This window comes from Eubalaena glacialis, chromosome 9, assembly GCF_028564815.1.
Source record: "Eubalaena glacialis isolate mEubGla1 chromosome 9, mEubGla1.1.hap2.+ XY, whole genome shotgun sequence".
NCBI lineage: Eukaryota > Metazoa > Chordata > Mammalia > Artiodactyla > Balaenidae > Eubalaena > Eubalaena glacialis.
This window is the reverse complement of record NC_083724.1, coordinates 99,358,655-99,378,855: the sequence shown is the minus strand read 5'-3', so window position 1 is coordinate 99,378,855 and position 20,201 is coordinate 99,358,655. Positions and strand designations below refer to the sequence as shown.

At 39.3% G+C, this 20,201-nt stretch overlaps 1 protein-coding gene across 3 annotated transcripts in view; it reads left to right on the top strand.

The window, feature by feature from the left end:
- PTPDC1 (protein tyrosine phosphatase domain containing 1) overlaps nt 1-20,201 on the top strand; it is an 85,383-nt gene that overhangs the window by 46,792 nt on the left and 18,390 nt on the right. The window lies entirely within an intron of this gene.

The following is a 20,201-nucleotide window of genomic DNA, read 5'->3' as shown; positions in this document are numbered from 1 at the left end:
TAGCTTGCTGATCCATTTCTCTTTATCTTTTAGTCTGCTATTGAGTCCTTCTGGTGTACTTTTCATTTCAATTATTGTATTCTTCATCTCTGATTGGTCGTTCTTTATATTTTTTAAGACTTTGTTTAAAAACTTCTAACTTCTCACTGTGTGCATCCATTCTTCTCCCGAGTTCTTTCATCATCTTTAGGATTGTTACTCTGAACTCTTTCTTGGGTAGATTGCCTATCTCCACTTTACTTAGTTTTTTTCTGGGGTTTTATCTTATTCCTTCTTCTGGAATATGTTCCTTTGCTACTTCACTTTGTCTAAGTTGTTATTTATTTTTTTTATGTATGTGGTAGGTTAGTTATGTTTCCTGACTTTGGAGAAGTGGCCTTCTGTAGATGTCCTATGTGTTCCAGCAGTGCACTCCTCTCTCATCATCCAAGCTATACGCTCTAGAGGTTCCCCCTAAGGGGAATGTGTGGGTTCTTCTGTTATGGGGGCTGACTATGTGGACAGTCATTTAGGCTTGGTTGATCCCTGGCCCATTTCGTTGCCAGGCCCTGCATTGTGCAGATGCTGCTGGCTGCTGTTTAGCGAGGCCTGGTCACAAGGTGGCTGGCTACAGAATCCTAGGGAGCCCCAGGGCTAGTGCTGGCTCATTGGTGGGCAGAGTCAGGTTCCTGAAGACTCCAGGGCTGTTGCCCACCCACTGGTTGGTGAAGCCAGGTCCTGGGGTTAGTGCTGGCCTACTGTTAGGCAGAGCCAGTTGTTGGAGTCTGGCTGCAGGGTGCAGGGATCCCAGAGCTTGTTTCAGATAGTTGGTGGCAGGGGTGGGGAGTGGTTCCTGACACAGTTGAGTATGGGGTCTGGGGTGTCCCGAAGGTTGCGTTGGCCTGCTAGTGGACAGGGCCAGGACCCAGCTGGTCCCAGGGTAGGGTTTGGCCTGCTGTGGGCAGCCTGGATCCGCAGGCTGCAGGATCGTCATTTTCTTCCGTCTGGTGTCTGCCCCCTCTGGTGGGTGAGACTGTTCTAGAGGCTAGTGCAGGCTTCCTGGGGAGAAGGCCTGGTGCTGGGTGGAGCTGGGTCCTGGCCCTCTGGTGGGTAGGGCCATGTCTAGGGGCGTGTCTTAGAGGTGGCTGTGGTCTCAGGAAGTCTTTGGGCAGCCTGTGTACTGATGGGTGAGGCTGTGTCCCTGCCTAGTTAGTTGCTTGGCTGGAGGCAGCCCAGCTCTAGTGCCTACAGGCTGTTGGGTGAGGCCAGGTCTTAGCGCTAGTCAGCCAAGATGACAGCTGCCAGCAGCAGTATTCATCCAGCAGAATGTTCCCAAATGTGGCTGCCACCAGTGTTTATGTCCCCAGAGTGAGCCACAGCTGCCCCCACCTCTCCGAGAGACTCGCCATGAGAAGCAGGTAGGTCTGGCCCAGACTCCTGTCAAATTACTGCTTTTGCCCTGGGTCCTGGTGTGAGTGATTTTGTGTGTGTCCTTTAGGAGTAAAGTCTCTGTTTCCCCAGTTCTGTGGGGCTCCTGAAATTAAGCCCCACTGGTGTTCAAAACCAAATGCACTGGAGGCTCGTCTTCCAGGGCTAGGGAGCCTGATGTGGGACTCAGAGCTGTCACTCACTCTGCAATATAATTATTCTCCAGTTTGTGGAGAGTATGGGATTTGATTATATCGCTGAGTCCACCTGTCCTACCCATCTCTTGTTTCCTTCTTGGTCCTTAGTTGTAGGAGATCTTTTCTGGTAGGTTCCAATCTTTTTCATCCATGTTTTTTCTGCATATAGTTGTGATTTTGGTGTGTTCATGAGAGGAGGTGGCCTCAGAGTCTTTCTACTCCACTATCTTGGCCACTCTCTCCTTAGCCTTTTAAGAAGGAATATTGAAAACAATGTTTGTCTCCTTCATTATCCTCTTAGAGTTAAGTTATCCGGTTGTTCCTCTCATCAAATGCCTACTTGCAATTCGACCTTTCATTTTTTTCTTCTTTTGTTATTCTCAAGTGTCACTTATAAAGCACATTCAGAAGCACGCTAGCCCTCCTCCTCTTTTTTTTTCTCTCCTCTGTCATGGTCCTACAGTTCTGATTTTTACAAGGTGTCCCAGGAAAGGAAGGGTGCTGTGACTTGGACTCTTACTGCCACACTCACCCTCACTGTTTCTTACTGTTGAAAGTTCTAAGCTGGAAGTACACCCTGATTTCCTGCCACATTGGCACCACTAGTCTTGCTGCTACCACCAGCAGTTAGCCAAGAGACATGTTGAATAATTTTTCTTGGCAGTACTCTTTGCATGATTTCCTTATTGCCTACTCTGGATTTTGCCCAAGTTCACTTTAGTGCTCCTCTATGGGGTTTTTTCCCCTCTAAGTATGGATTAGATAATATAAAGAAAAGTAAAGGAGTAAAGGTCTAAAGGTATTGGAGTTAAATGCTTGCTGGGAATAATTGGTTCACAGAGTTGTTTATGCCTCTTATTGGAAACTAACCACTCCACCAGGGGGTGCTCTCTTTCATCAGGAAAACCAGTGTTTTGTACTTGTGACCTTGTCTAAATTCCAGATCCTTGTGGCTCCTCCTTCATCTGTCTGTGCTGTGTCTGACTCTAGAGGGACTCTAGAGGGACTAATACTTCTGATAGTTACCATCTGTGGACAGCTTCTATGTGCCAGACTTACAATACATTTTCATTTACCTGGTTTTAGAAAGCAGTGCTGTCTAAAACAAGTGCAATAATGGTGTCTATTTGCTGCTTCTCTTGTAGAATAATGGGGTTTTTTTCCCCCTAAGTACTGTTCCAGCCTAACGAATGTAAGAATCAGATGAGCCTGTTTCTCTATCCTTTCTTCTGTTGGAATGTTACCTCTTAGTTGGTGTTTCTCACCTGGATTCTGTTGGCTTTTGAGGCGGAGCAACTGTTCACTGTACAGGAGAACCCTGAGCATTGAAGACATTTAATATCCCTGCCCCCCTCATCTAGTAATGTCCCTAGATTACAATGACAACCAAAAAAACCATATACATTTCCAAATGCCCCCAGGAAGGTTGTAACCCCTATTGTAATCCACTAGGTAAGCTGATTTTCACCTTTCCAAAAACATTTTTTTAAATAAAATTTTCCTCATTGTATAAGTGTAGCTAATTTTTAATTAGGAAAAAAATCTGGAAAAATAAAAAAACTTACTTTATATTTAACTTTCTTAAAGTGCATCTTCATTTAGTCAGGTTAACATTGGGATGAGGTTAGTATATGTTTTAAACGTTGACTGATGGGTCATGGGAAATTTTAATTAGGGGATATATAAATAAAATACTAAGGAAAATAGAAAACTCAGGAAGAATTAGCTTTGGAATTAGACCTCAATTTAAATCTTGGTTCTACTACTTTTGAGGGGGAAAAACTTATTTCGGGAAATTTCAAACATTCACAGAAGTATACAAAATACAATAAAGATTCCCATGTGTGTACCACCCCCCTGCCATGGAAGTAACATCCCCTATATAGGTACCATCACCCAACTTTAACAATTTCAGCTCAGTCACTTCCTCCACTCATTTTCTCTACTTCCATATTACTTCATTTCATCCGTTAATCATATATCATCATTGCAGTAACTTAAAAAAATTAACAATAATTGCTTAGGTATCTAAACATTGCTCAGATTTCTACTTGTCTCATAGATGGATGTATCTTTGTTTGAATTGAGATCCGACAATATATATGATTTCATATATCATACATGGTTGATATGTATCTTACATCTCTTAAATTTGGGTTTCCCCCTGTCTCTTTTTCCTTACACTTTATTTGTTGAAGAAACCAGAAATTTTACCTTGTAGATTTTGTCACAATCCGTATTTTGCTGATTATACCCTCATAGTATTTCCTATAAATTGGATTCATAGACGGTTGTAGAGTCTAGTCAGGTTTTTTTATTGGCACAATATTTCATTGACTGTGCTTATTCTTCCATCAGGATTCCCATGTTGTCTGACTGTCCCTCTTTTTGTAATATTAGTTCTTTTATTTTTGAAATAATTTCCTAACTTACAGAAAAGCACAAAAAAATTTCTATGTATTTTCAACCAGAGACCCCCATTCAAGTTTTATCAACTGTGTCAATAATATCTTTTAATAACAAAAGGATACTTGTCATGTTTTTTCAGTTTCTTTCAATGATCACAGTTAGTCCTTTCTTGACCTTTGTGAACATTACGGCCCACTTATTTTGCAGTATGTTTCTCAATATGGGTTTACCTACTGTTTCATCATAAGATTGAGGTTATGCATTTTTGGCAGAAACATCACAGAAGTGACTCTACTTCTTATACATCCTGTCAAGTGATGCAAGATATTTTGCCATAAAACTGGAAATGTTAAGTTTGATCATGTCAGTAAAGTGGTATCTGCCAAGATTTACCTATTATACATTATTCTTTCTCCCTTCATAATTAATATTTTATGGAGAGATGCTTTGAGACCTTATATATATATCCTGGTCCTCATCCAGCTTTTACCCAGTAGTTTCAGCTTTTAATTATTACTATGATAGATAACTAAATGGAGGTTTTCTAATTCCATCATTCCCTAGGCATTTCTTAGTTGGCATTCTACTGTGAGGAAAGAACTTTCCCTTTCCATTTATTTGCTCAGTTATTTATTTCAGTGTAGATTCCTGTTTTGTTCAGTGGAATATCATCTTTTACCATCATTTGTTTGATCCTCAAATATGATACTTTAATCTTTGGCCCTTAGCTGTATCATTTTGACAAGTCCCCACCACTCCAGCATTCCTTGCTTTCTAGCACAGCAAGATCTTCCAGTCTCATGTTGCACTTTCCCTATCCTAGCCCTGAAATCAGCCTTTTCTCCAAGGAGCCCTTTTAGTGGGGAATGGTATTTAGAAACCAAGATGTACTCACTACTGGATGTGCTAACTACCACTGAAATGTTACAGTTCCCAAGCTCCCTAGGGGACAAAGCTAGAAAATATATGTTAATATATATACATATATATATACATATATATGTATATATATATCTGTTTGTCCACTTGTACATATATATTTATTTTTGTTTCTGTCTATACATATTGAAAACCATGACTTCATATTGGTACTTTCTATTCTAATCCAACACTTTACCATCATTCTAGCTTTTCCCATTTTTTTGTTTATAATTCCCTTCTCTAAGAATGAGAAACCTGGCTCTTATTATCCCCAATATGTTTCCTTATTTATTCAGCCCTCCTTTTCAGGCCTGCCCTCCCAGCCCTGCCCTGCCATCATCCATCTTAGCTCTTTTTTCCACACGGAGCCCATGCCCTGCCAGGTCACATACCATACACTGTTAGTTGTCTTCCCTGTGTTGGCCCTGACCTCTGCTAAATGACCCTCACTTAGGCCTGCCTTGTGACTGTTTTTTCTTTGATTATATATACATTTTTAATTAAAATATTGAGATAATTGTATACTAGTGTGCAATTGTAAGAAATAGTACAAAAAAATCTCATTTATCTTTTACTCAGTTTCCACCAATAGTTACATCTTTGAAAACTACAAAACATTACTGAAAGAAATTAAAGATCTAAATAAATGGAAAGACATCTTGTGTTCATGGATTGGCAGAATTGTTAAGATGTCAGTACAACGCAACAGGATCTACAGATTCAATGCGATCCCTGTCAAAATCCCAATGATGTTTTTTGCAGAAATAGAAAAACTCACCCTAAAATTCACATGGAATCTTAAAGGACCCCCAAATAGCCAAAATAATCTTGAAAAAGAAGAACAAAGTTTGAGGACTTGCTTCCTGATTTCAAAACTTACTACAAAGATACAGTAATCAAAACAGTGTGGTACTGGCATAAACAAAGACATATAAATGAATGGAACAGAAAAGAGATCCCAGGAGGAAAAAACCTTGCAAATGTGGTCAATGATTTTTGACAAGGGTGCCAAGACTATTCAGTGGGGAAAAGATAATCTTTTCATCAGTTGGTGTTGGGAAAACTGTATGCACATGGAAAAGAATGGTGTTGAACCCTTACCTTATGCCATATACCAAAATTAACTCAAAATCAAGAACCTGAGAGAGATCAAGATGGTGGAGTAGAAGGACGTGGAGCTTACCTCTTCCCACAAATATATCAAAAATACATCCATATTTGGAATAATTCTCACCAAATACCTACTGAATGCAGGCAGAAGATCTCATACAACCAAAACTGCAGGAAAGATCACCATGTAACCTAGGAATAAACCTGATTAAGGAGGTGAAAGACTTATATGCTGAGAACTATAAGACATTGATAAAGGAGATTGAAGATGATTCAACGAAATGGAAAGATATCCCATGCTCTTGGATTGGAAGAATTAATATTGTTAAAATGTCCATACTATCCAAAGCATCTACTGATTTACTGCAATCCCTATCAGATTACCCATGACATTTTTTCAGAACTAAAACAAATAAACCTAAAATTTATATGGAATCATAAAAGGCTTAGAATTGCCAAAGCAATCCTGAGGAAAAGGAACAAAGCTGGAGGCATAACCCTCCCAGACTTCAGACAATATTACAAAGCTACAGTAATCAAAACAGCAGGGTATTGGCACAAAATCAGACATATGGATCAATGGAACAGAAGAGAGAGCCCAGAAATAAACCCACACACCTACAGTCAATTGATCTTTGACAAAGGAGGCAAAAATATACAACGGAGAAAAGACAGTCTATTCAGCAAGTGGTGTCAGGAAAGCTGGGCAGCCGCATGTAAATCAATGAAATTAGAACACTCCTTCACACCATGCACAAAAATAAATTTGAAATGGTTTAAGGACTTAAATACAGCTCAATATGAAAAAAACAAACAACCCAATCAAAAAAAATGAGCAGAAGACCTAAATAGACATTTCTGCAAAGAAGATATACAGATGGCCAACAGGCACATGAAAAGATGCTCAACATCGCTAATTATTAGATGCAAATCAAAACTACAATGAGGTACCACCTCATACCTGTCAGAATGGCCGCCATCAAAAAATCCACAAATAATAAATTGCTGGAGAGGGTGTGGAGAAAAGGGGACCCTCCTACACTGTTGGTGGGATTGTAAATTGGTGCAGCCACTGTGGAAAACAGTATGGAGATTCCTTAAAAAACTAAAAATAGAGTTCCCACATGATCCAGCAATCCCACTCCTGGGCATATATCAGGAAAAGATGAAACTCTAATTCAAAAAATACATGCACCCCAGTGTTCATTACAGCACTCTTTACAATAGCCAAAACATGGAAGCAACCTAAGTGTCCGTTCACAGATGAATAGGTAAAGAAGATGCGGTGTGTGTGTATACGTACACACACACATAGTGGAATATTACTCGACCATACAAACGAATGAAATATTGCCATTTGCAACAATGAATGGACCTAGACATTATCATGCTAAGTGAAGTCAGACAGTGAAAGACAAATATCACATGATACCACTTATATGTGGAATCTAAAAAAATGATACAAATAAACAATTACAATTTACAAAACAGAAACAGACTCATAGAAACAGACTCACATAGAAAATCAACTTGTTTGTGTACCAAAGGGGAAAGTGGGAAGTTATAAATTAGGAGTTTGGGCTTAACAAATACATACTACTATATATAAAATAGATAAACAACAAGGACCTACTGTATAACACAGGGAACTGTAATATCTTGTAATAACCTATTACAAATATCTTGTAATAACCTAATCTGAAAAAGAAAATATATATATATGTTAACATACAAATTTGAATATATAGTTATATATTTATATAAGTATATATAAAATTGAATCAATTTGCTATACATCTGAAATTAACACAAAATTGTAAATCAGCTGTACTTCAATTTTTAAAAAATCAAAGACCTAAACGTAAGAGCTCAAGGTATAAAACTCTTAGAACAAAATAAGGGGAAAATCTTCATAACATTGGATTTCATGATGATTTCTTGATTATGACACCAAAGCACAGGTGACAGAAGAAAAACATAGATAAATTGAACTTCATCAAAACTTAAAACTTTTGTTCATCAAAAGACACTATCAACAGAATGAAAAGTCATCCTACAGAATGGGTGAACTATTTGCAAATCATGTATCTAATAAGGGACTAATATCCAGAATTATACAGAACTCCTAAAACTCAACAACCACAAACAAACAACCCTATTCAAAAACAGACAAAGGACTTGAATAGACTGTTCTCACGAAAAGATACACAGATGTCCAATAACCATGAAAAGATGCTCAACATTATTAGCTATTAGAAAATGCAAATGAAAACCACAGTGATGGGCTTACCTGGTAGCGCAGTGGTTGAGAATCTGCCTGCCAATGCAGGGGACACGGGTTCGAGCCCTGGTCTGGGAAGATCCCACATGCCGCGGAGCAATTAGGCCCATGAGCCACAGCTACTGAGCCTGCAAGTCTGGAGCCTGTGCTCCACAACAAGAGAGACCGTGACAGTGAGAGGCCCGCGCACTGCGATGAAGAGTTGCCCCTGCTGGCCGCAACTAGAGAAAGCCCTCGCACAGAAACGAAGACCCAACACAGCCATAAATTAAAAAAAAAAAAAAAAAACCCACAGTGAGATACAACTGCATATCCATTAGGATGGTTATTATCAAAAACACAGAAATGATTGTTGTCAAGGATGCTGAGAAATTGGAACTCTAGTATATTACTGTATTACTGGTAGTGTAAATGGTACAGCCACTATTGAAAACAGTATGGTAGTTCCTCAAAAACTTAAAAATAGAATTACCATATGATCCAGCAATTTCACTTCTGGGTATATACCAAAAGAATTGAAATCAGGGACTTGAGCAGATATTTGTACACCCATATTTATAGCAGCATTCACACTAACCAAAAGTGGGAAACAACCTGAACGTCTATGAATAGATTAATGGATAAAATATAGCATGTACATACAAAGGGATATTATTCAGCCTTAGAAAGGAAGGAAATTCTGCACATGCTACAACATGGATGAACTTTGAAGACATTAAGCTATGTGAAATAAGCCAGTCACAAAAAGACAAAAATAATTATTTGGTTCCACTTACATGAGGTACCTAGAATGTCAAGTACTTAGAGACAGAAAGCACAATGGTGGTTGCCAGGAACTAGGGCAAGAGAGAAATGGGGACTTAGTGTTTAAGGGGTATACAGTTTCAGTTTGGGAAAATGAAAAAATTCTGGAGGTGGTTGGTGGTGATGGTTGCACAACAATCTGTACATAATGCTACTGCACTGTACACTTAAAAATGGTTAAAATGGTAAATTTTATGTTATGTGTATTTTGCCACCTGTAACAAGGGAAAAAAGGAGCTTTCTCTTCCTCTTCTTTTTCCTTCCCTTCCTGAATTGAACAGTCCAAAAGCCACTGGGTGGGACCATAAAAAGTAGGCATCCACACCGGAGGGTGAGTAAGGCTGCAGCACTGGAAGCCAAGTAGGGTGAGGCGGATCTGTATAGGGGGGCAGCCTGGCAGTCATGATTCCTGAGCAGGATGATATCATGTGGGAGGCTGACCTGATTCCTGGGTGTTAGAATACTCTAGGTGTCAGAGCTCAAATGAGGTTAGGAGGGCTCCACATGGCAGAGTGACCCCTCATACTGTATCAGAACACAAGCAGAGTGAGGAGACATCCACACATGTGGGTGGCAACAGCAGCCTAGCTCAGGATCTTAGAGTTCAGTTGGAGGAAGGGAGGCGTCCACTTAGGTAAGGGGGGCCAGCAGCAGTGAGGGGAGATTGGTCACATAGAGGGGGACTAGTCAGATAAGTAAAGGATAATAGCAGGGTTCTCACCATCAGAGAAGAGAGTTATAATTATGGAAAGGGGGATATTAGGAGGAAACCTGTGCTGTTGGATTGGAACTGGTAATGTCAGGGTGAACTTGAATAAGTTTTCAACATGTATGCGTGCATATGTAAATATTAATTTAAATGTGTGATGTGTGTGTGTATGCCTGTATATAGTGCACATATTCTTTAGTTCTGTCCACTGAGAGGGCCTGCTAGCAACAACACTGTTAACAGTAATGAGCACACCTAGCATCTGGACTTGGTTTCTAAATATTATTCTTTACCAATAAACACCAGGACTTACTGGATCTAATTATGAGGAAGCAGACACACCCAAATTGAGAGATGTTGTACAAAATAACTGGCCTATACTCTTCAAAAGTCAAAGGCATCAATATCAAGGAAAGACTGAGGAACTTGTTCTAAAGCGAAATAAATGAGGGGACAACTAAAATACAGTGTGTGATTCTGAACATTGTGTAGTATGATTTTACCATAAGGAACATTGAGATAATCAGTGAAGCTTGAGAGAGGTCTGAGGAATAGTGGGCAACTAATAATGTATCAATCATAATTTTCTGATTTGGGGGAATTTTAGAGAATGTCTTTGTTTATGGGAAATATATACTAAGTTATTTAGAGTAATGGGGCAGTATGTCTGCAGCTTATTCTCAAATGGTTCAAGAAACAATAGTCTTGGTGTTATAATTTTTCTGTAAGTTTGATATTGCTCCAAAAAAATAAAATCCTCTCCAAAATTTTTTAAAAATTAAAACTAAATTTTTGGTGGAGGGAGTTCAAGATGGCAGAAGAGTAAGACGTGGAGATCATCTTCCCCGCCCACAGATACATCAGAAATACATCTACATGTGGAACAACCCTTAGAGAACACCTACTGAATGCTGGCAGAAGACCTCAGACCTCCCAAAAGGCAAGAAACTCCCCACGTACCTGGGTAGGGCAAAAGATAAAAAAGAGACAAAAGAATAGGGATGGGACCTGCGCCAGTGGGAGGGAGCTGTGAAGAAGGAAAGATTTCCACATACTAGGAAGCCCCTCCGTGGGTGGAGACTGCGGGTGGCAGAGGGGGGAAGCTTCGGAGCCACGGAGGAGAGCGCAGCAACAGGGGTGCGGAGGGCAAAGCGGAGAGATTCCCACACAGAGGATTGGTGCTAGCCAGTACTCACCAGCCCGAGAGGCTTGTCTGCTCACCCGCCAGGACAGGTGGAGGCTGGGAGCTGAGGCTCGTTCTTCGGAGGTCAGATCCCAGGGAGAGGACTGGGGTTGGCTGCGTGAACACAGCCTGAAGGGTGCTAGTGCGCCACAGCTAGCTGGGAGGGAGTCCAGGAAAAAGTTTGGAGCTACCGAAGAGGCAAGAGACTTTTTCTTCCCTCTTTGTTTCCTGGTGTGCGAGGAGAGGGGATTAAGAGCACCACTTAAAGGAGCTCCAGAGACGGGCGTGAGCCACGACTATCAGCACGGACCCCAGAGATGGGCATGAGATGCTAAGGCTGCTGCTGCAGCCACCAAGAAGCCTGTGTGCAAGCACAGGTCACTATCCACACCTGCCCTCCCAGGAGCCTGTGCAGCCCGCCACTGCCAGGGTCCCGTGATCCAGGGACAACTTCCCTGGGAGAACACACGGCGCACCTCATGCTGGTGCAACGTCATTGCGACCTCTGCTGCCGCAGGCTCGCCCCAAACTCTGTAAGCCTCCCTCCCCGCGGCCTGAGTGAGCCACAGCCCCCGAATCAGCTGCTCCTTTAACCCCGTCCTGTCTGAGCAAAGAACAGACGCCCTCAGGCAACCTACACGCAGAGGCGGGACCAAATCCAAAGCTGACCCCCAGGAGCTGTGCGAACAAAGAAGAGAAAGGGAACTCTCTCCCAGCAGCCTCAGGAGCAGCGGAGTAAATCTCCACGATCAACTTGATGTACGCTGCATCTGTGTAATACCTGAATAGACAATGAATCATCCCAAATTGAGAAGGTGGACTTTGGGAGCAACGACATATATATTTTTTTCCCTTTTTCTCTTTTTGTGAGTGTGTATGTGTATGCTTCTGTGTGTGATATTGTCTGTATAGCTTTGCTTTTACCATTTGTCCTAGGGTTCTGTCTGTCCTTTTTTTTTTTTTTTTGTATAGTTTTTAGCGCTTGTTATCATTGGTGGATTTGTTTTTTGGTTTGGTTGCTCTCTTCTTTGTTTTTTTTTTATTAAAAAATTTTTTAAAATTATTTTTTCTTTTTTATTTTAATAACTTTTTATTGTATTTTATTTTATCTTCTTCTTTCTTTCTTTCTTTCTTTTCTCCCTCTTATTCTGAGCTGTGTGGATGACAGGCTCTTGGTGCTCCAGCCAGGTGTCAGGGCTGTGCCTCAGAGGTGGGAGAGCCAAGTTCAGGACATTGCTCCACAGGAGACCTCCCAGCTCCATGTAATATCAAACAGCGAAAATCTCCCAGAGATCTCCATCTCAACGCGAAGACCCAGCTCCACTCAATGACCAGGAAGCTCCAGTGCTGGACACCCTATGCCAAACAACTAGCAAGACAGGAACACAACCCCACCCATTAACAGAGAGGCTGCCTAAAATCATAATAAGGCCACAGACACCCCAAAACACACCACCAGGTGTGGACCTGCCCACCAGAAAGAAAATATCTAGCCTCATCCACCAGAGCATAGGCACTAGTCCCCTCCACCAGGAAGCCTACACAACCCACTGAAGGAACCTTAGCCACTGGGGGCAGACACCAAAAACAATGGGAACTACGAACCTGCAGCCTGCAAAAAGGAGACCCCCAAGCACAGTAAGTTAAGCAAAATGAGAAGACAGAGAAACACACAGCAGATGAAGGAGCAAGGTAAAAACCCACCAGACCGAACAAATGAAGACGAAATAGGCAGTCTACCTGAAAACGAATTCAGAATAATGATAGTAAAGATAATCCAAAATCTTGGAAATAGAATAGAGAAAATACAAGAAACGTTTAACAAGGACCTAGAAGAACTAAAGAGCAAACAAACAGTGATGAACAACACAATAAATTAAAAATTCTCTAGAAGGGATCAATAGCAGAATAACTGAGGCAGAAGAATGGACAACTGACCTGGAAGATAAAATAGTGGAAATAACTACTGCAGAGCAGAATAAAGAAAAAAAAATGAAAGCAGTTGAGTACACTCTCAGAGACCTCTGGGACAACATTAAACCCCTGTAATTCCCACCAACATGCGAATTATAGGGGGTCCCAGAAGAAGAAGAGAAAAAGAAAGGGACTGAGAAAATATTTGAAGAGATTATAGTTGAAAACTTCCCTAATATGGGAAAGGAAATAGTTAATCAAGTCCAGGAAGCACAGAGAGTCCCATACAGGATAAATCCAAGGAGAAACATGCGAAGACACATATTAATCAAACTATCGAAAATTAAATACAAAGAAAAAATATTAAAAGCAGCAAGGGAAAAACAACAAATAACATACAAGGATATCCCCATAAGGTTAACAGCTGATCTTTCAGCAGAAACTCTGCAAGCCAGAAGAGAGTGGCAGGACATATTTAAAATGATGAAGGAGAAAAACCTACAACCAAGATTACCCAGCAAGGATCTCATTCAGATTTGATGGAGAAATTAAAACCTTTACTGACAAGCAAAAGCTAAAAGAATTCAGCACTACCAAACCAGCTTTACAACAAATGCTAAAGGAACTTCTCTAGGCAGGAAACACAAGTGAAGGAAAAGACCTACAATAACAAACCCAAAACAATTAAGAAAATGGTAATAGGAACATACATATTGATAATTACCTTATATGTAAATGGATTAAATGCTCTAACTAAAAGACATAGACTGGCTGAATGGATACAACAACAAAACCCGTATATATGCTGTCTACAAGAGACCCACTTCAGACCTAGGGACACATACAGACTGAAAGTGAGGGGAAGGAAAAAGATATTCCATGCAAATGGAAATCAAAAGAAAGCTGGAGTAGCAGCTCTCATATCAGGCAAAATACACTTTAGAACAAAGACTATAACAAGAGACAAAGAAGGAAACTACATAATGATCAAGGGATCAATCCAAGAAGGAAGATATAACAATTGTAAATATTTATACACCCAACATAGGAGCACCTCAATACATAAGGCAAATACTAACAGCCATAAAAGGGGAAATCGACAGAAACACAATCATAGTAGGGGACTTTAACACCCCACTTTCACCAGTGGACAGATCATCCACAATGAAAATAAATAAGGAAACACAAGCTTTAAATGATACATTAAACAAGATGGACTTAATTGATATTTATAGGACATTCCATCCAAAAACAACAGAATACACTTTCTTCTCAAGTGCTCATGGAACATTCTCCAGGATAGAGCATATCTTGGGTCACAAATCAAGCCTTGGTAAATTTAAGAAAATTGAAATCGTATCAAGTATCTTTTCTGACCACAACGCTATGAGACTAGATATGAATTACAGGAAAAATTTGTAAAAAGTACAAACACATGGAGGCTAAGCAATACACTACTTAATAACCAAGAGATCACTGAAGAAATCAAAGAGGAAATCAAAAAATACCCAGAAACAAATGACAATGAAAACGTGACGACCCAAAACCTATGGGATGCAACAAAAGCAGTTCTAAGAGGGAAGTTTATAGCAATACAATCCTACCTTAAGAAAGAAGAAACATCTCAAATAAACAACCTAACCTTACACCTAAAGCAATTAGAGAAAGAAGAACAAAAAATCCCCAAAGTTAGCAGAAGGAAGGAAATCATAAAGATCAGATCAGAAATAAATGAAAAAGAAATGAAGGAATCGATAGCAAAGATCAATAAAACAAAAAGCTGGTTCTTTGAGAAGATAAACAAAATTGATAAACCATTAGCCAGACTCATCAGGAAAAAAAGGGAGGAGACTCAAGTCAATAGAATTAGAAATGAAAAAGGAAAAGTAACAACTGACACTGCAGAAATACAAAGGATCATGAGAGATTACTACAAGCAACTCTATGCCAACAAAATGGACAACCTGGAAGAAATGGACAAATTCTTAGAAATGCACAACCTTCTGAGACTGAACCAGGAAGAAATAGAAATTATGAACAGACCAGTCACAAGCACTGAAATTGAAACTGTGATTAAAAATCTTCCAACAAACAAAAGCCCAGGACCAGATGGCTTCACAGGCGAATTCTATCAAACATTTAGAGAAGAGCTAACACCTATCCTTCTCAAATGCTTCCAAAATATAGCAGAGGGAGGAACACTCCCAGACTCATTCTATGAGGCCACCATCACCTTGATACCAAAACCAGACAAAGATGTCACAAAGAAAGAAAACTACAGGCCAATATCACTGATGAACATAGATGCAAAAATCCTCAACAAAATACTAGCAAACAGAATCCAACAGCACATTAAAAGGATCATACACCATGATCAAGTGGGGTTTATCCCAGGAATGCAAGGATTCTTCAATATACGCAAATCAATTAATGTGATACACCATATTAACAAATTGAAGGAGAAAAACCATACGATCGTCTCAAGAGATGCAGAGAAAGCTTTTGACAAAATTCAACACTGATTTATGATAAAAACCCTCCATAAAGTAGGCATAGAGGGAACTTACCTCAACATAATAAAGGCCATATATGACAAACCCACAGCCAACATCGTCCTCAATGGTGAAAAACTGAAACCATTTCCACTGAGATCAGGAACAAGACAAGGTTGCCCACTCTCACCACTATTATTCAACATAGTTTTGGAAGTTTTAGCCACAGCAGTCAGAGAAGAAAAAGAAATAAAAAGAATCCAAATTGGAAAAGAAGAAATAAAGCTGTCACTGCTTGCAGATGACATGATACTCTACGTAGAGAATCCTAAAGATGCTACCAGAAAACTACTAGGGCTAATCAATGAATTTGGTAAAGTAGCAGGATACAAAATTAATGCACAGAAATCTCTTGGATTCCTGTACACTAATGATGAAAAATCTGAAAGTGAAATTAAGAAAACACTCCCATTTACCACTGCAACAAAAAGAATAAAATATCTAGGAATAAACCTACCTAAGGAGACAAAAGACCTGTATGCAGAAAATTATAAGACACTGATGAAAGAAATTAAAGATGATACAAATAGATGGAGAGATATACCATGTTCTTGGATTGGAAGAATCAACATTGTGAAAATGACTCTACTACCCAAAGCAATCTACAGATTCAATGCAATCCCTATCAAACTACCACTGGCATTTTTCAGAGAACTAGAACAAAAAATTTCACAATTTGTATGGAAACACAAAAGACCTCGAATAGCCAAAACAATCTTGAGAAAGAAAAACGGAGCTGGAGGAATCAGGCTCCCTGACTTCAAATTTTACTACAAAGCTACAGTAATCAAGACAGTATGGTACTGGCACAAAAACAGAAATATAGATCAATGGAACAGGATAGAAAGCCCAGAGATAAACCCACGCACATATGGTCACCTTTTCTTTGATAAAAGAGGCTAGAATATACAGTGGAGAAAAGACAGCCTCTTCAATAAGTGGTGCCAGGAAAACTGGACAGGTACATGTAAAAGAATGAAATTAGAACACTCCCTAACACCATACACAAAAATAAACTCAAAATGGATTAAAGACCTAAATGTAAGGCCAGACACTATTAAACTCTTAGAGGAAAACATAGCCAGAACACTCCATGACGTAAATCACAGCAAGAACCTTTTTGATCCACCTCCTAGAGAAATGGAAATAAAGACAAAAATAAACAAATGGGACCTAATGAACCTTAAAAGCTTTTGCACAGCAAAGGAAACCATAAACAACGAAAAGACAACCCTCAGAATGGGAGAAAATATTTGAAAATGAAGCAACTGACAAAGGATTAATTTCCAAAATTTACAAGCAGCTCATGCAGCTCAATATCAAAATAACAAACAACCCAATCCAAAAATGGGCAGAAGACCTAAATAGACATTTCTCCAAAAAAGATACACAGATTGCCAACAAACACATGAAAGAATGCTCAACATCATTAATCATTAGAGAAATGCAAATCAAAACTACAATGAGATATTATCTCACACCAGTCAGAATGGCCATCATCAAAAAACCTACAAACAATAAATGCTGGAGAGGGTGTGGAGAAAAGGGAACCCTCTTGCACTGTTGGTGGGAATATAAATTGATACAACCACTATGGAGAACAGTATGGAGGTTCCTTAAAAAACTAAAAATAGAGCTACCATACGACCCAGCAATCCCACTACTAGGCATATACCCTGAGAAATCCATAATTCAAAAAGATACATGTACCACAATGTTCATTGCAGCTCTATTTACAATAGCCAGGACATGGAAGCCATCTAAGTGTCCATCAACAGATGAATGGATAAAGAAGATCTGGCACATATATTCAATGGAATATTACTCAGCCATAAAAAGAAACGGAATGGAGTTATTTGTAGTGAGGTGGATGGACCTAGAGTCTGTCACACAGAGTGAAGTAAGAAAGAGAAAAACAAATACCTTATGCTAACACGTATATATGGAATCTAAAAAAAAAAAAAAAAATCGTCATGAAGAACCTAGGGGCAAGACGGGAATAAGGACGCAGACCTACTAGAGAATGGGCTTGAGGATATGGGGAGGGGGAAGGGTAAGCTGGGACAAAGTGAGAGAGTGGCATGGACATATATACACTACCAAACGTAAAATAGCTAGTGGAAAGCAGCCACATAGCACAGGGAGATCAGCTCGGTGCTTTGTGACCACCTAGAGGGGTGGGATAGCGAGGGTGTGAGAGAGGGAGATGCAAGAGGGAGGAGATATGGGGATATATGTATATGTATAACTGATTCACTTTGTTATAAAGCAGAAGCTAACACACCATCGTAAAGCAATTATACTCCACTAAAGATGTTAATTAAAAAGAAAAGAAACTAAATTGTTCAATTGTGTTAAATGTGCTAAGCAGTCAAAATAAGACAAAAACTATAAAAAGGCATCAGAGACCTTAGCAAGATCAATTTTCAGTGGATGCTGGAGACAGAGACCAGAGTTGAATAGATTGAGGATGAGAAGGTGACAAATGGAAATGACAAATGAAGTCACCTTTTTTTAGAAGTTTAGCTGTAAATGGGAGAGGGAGGGCTCTCTGAAGAAGGGGAAATATAGTGAAGGATCTGGAAACAATGACATATACTAGGAATGTTTGAAAAATTAAGAAGATTTGACCCCAATAGGGGAAGACTTAGAGAAGTTCTGTCTTCAGATATTTGAAAACCTTGCAAGTCAAAGAGATGCTTTGTTTTTAATTTTTAGAGGGAAGAACCAGGACCAATGTTTACAGAGAAATGGATTTTGACTCAACATTAGAAAACATCTTGAGCTGTCAAACAGTTGAATAGTTAGTTGCCTTGTGAGAAGTGAGCCTACTGTCACAAAAAGTGGAAAACAAGAAGCTGTAAAGTCAACATTCTAGTCCATTTCCAGTTCCTGGAAATGACTCCTGTATTGACTTAGGACTGAGCCTAGATGGACCTCCATCTCCCACTGCATTCTTGGGCCTATTGTTGCATGAGTTTGTTTAAGTAGGAAGTTATTAGTCCTTTCTTGAGTATAAAAGGGAATTACCAGTTCTTGAGGCTCCACATCTCTTTAGACTCTTTGGTGCTTTAACCACCCACATGTAGAAATTAAAGAGGAAAAGATCAAGGGCTCATAAGTAACTTTAGGTAGGTTTCTTTGTTGTTTACTGTGCTTAATTTCACATTTGCAGTGACCAGTATCTCATTTGGTTCCTTAAATATTATTCTGAATTTGAGAAGGTCTGATTGCCTACCTACAAACAGGCCATTGGCCACAAAGGTATTGTTGTGTTTAGAGTGCAGCACCCATATTCTTTATGCTTTGAGAGGGGTCTTTTATGCATTGATGATTACAGCATCTTAGGGGGGAGTATAGGATTGGTCATGGGGATTATCTTTTGTATTGTTTTCCTACTTTTTCTTGGAGCCTGATTTTTTTTTTTTTTTAGAGACAGCATATTTGGAAGAAAAAGGGTAAAAATAGTAATGAGGCAGGGTCCCCTATGATTTTATATTCATGGAATATAGAAAACTGATATTTTTTTTCTTATGTATTTAGAAAAATACTTTGTCAGAGAAGGAAAATATAGATCCTGTTAGCAGGTAAGTGGAGAAACAACAGTAGTGTTGTTTCTTGTGGCCTCAAGTTATAACTATGGAGGAAGGAGGGAAGGAGAGCAGAGAGGTGAATGTAGCTTATAATAATGAGGTTCTATAGACTTTCTCTGAGGTTGCCAGAAAAAAAGTTTCTTTAGCTTTTTTTTTTTTAACGTCTTTATTGGAGTATAATTGCTTTACAATGTTGTGTTAGTTTCTGCTTTATAACAAAGTGAATCAGCTATACGTATACATATATCCCCATATCTCCTCCCTCTTGCGTCTCCCTCCCACCCTCCCTATCCCACACCCCTCTAGGTGGTCACAAAGCACCAAGCTGATCTCCCCGTGCTATGCGGCTGCTTCCCACTAGCTATCTATTTTACATTTGGGTAGTATTTATAAGTCCATGCCACTCTTTCACTTCGTCCCAGCTTACCCTTCCCCCTCCCCATGTCCTCAAGTCCATTCTCTATGTCTGCATCTTTGTTCCTGTCCTGCCCCTAGGTTCTTCAGAACCTTTTTTTTTTTTTTTTTTTAGATTCCATATATATGTGTTAACATGCGGTATTTGTTTTTCTCCTTCTGACTTACTTCACTCTGTATGGCAGACTCTAGGTCCATCCACCTCATTACAAATAACTCAGTTCTTTACCTTTTAGTTTCTGTTGAAAGTATGGCCCTTCATAAAATTACTCTTACTCTAAAATACTTCCATCTTATATAAAACATGAAATAGAAATTAAAATAGTCTTGTTCCTCCTTCTATCTAAAGATAAGGCTTCGCTTTTTTCCCTATTGGTAATTTAAATAAATTTTAAAATGTTATTTCTAAAAGTCTGAACAATTCATCATTAGAAATCTATAACATCCCAATTTAAATTTTTTAATTGATTTTTAGGCTATTGTGCCAACCTCAGAAATCCACATCTCCACATAACCACACTTTTGTTCACAGAATGTTGCCAAAAAACAATCATGCCATGACTTTATAGAGATTATCTTCTAATTTATGGAATAAAAGATATCAGAACTTGTACCAAATTGGTCTCTTTTTGTATTCTTTTTGAAAATAGTTATTTTATTCATTTTGTGGGTCAGTTTAGTTACATATACTCACATTTCTTGTTTCA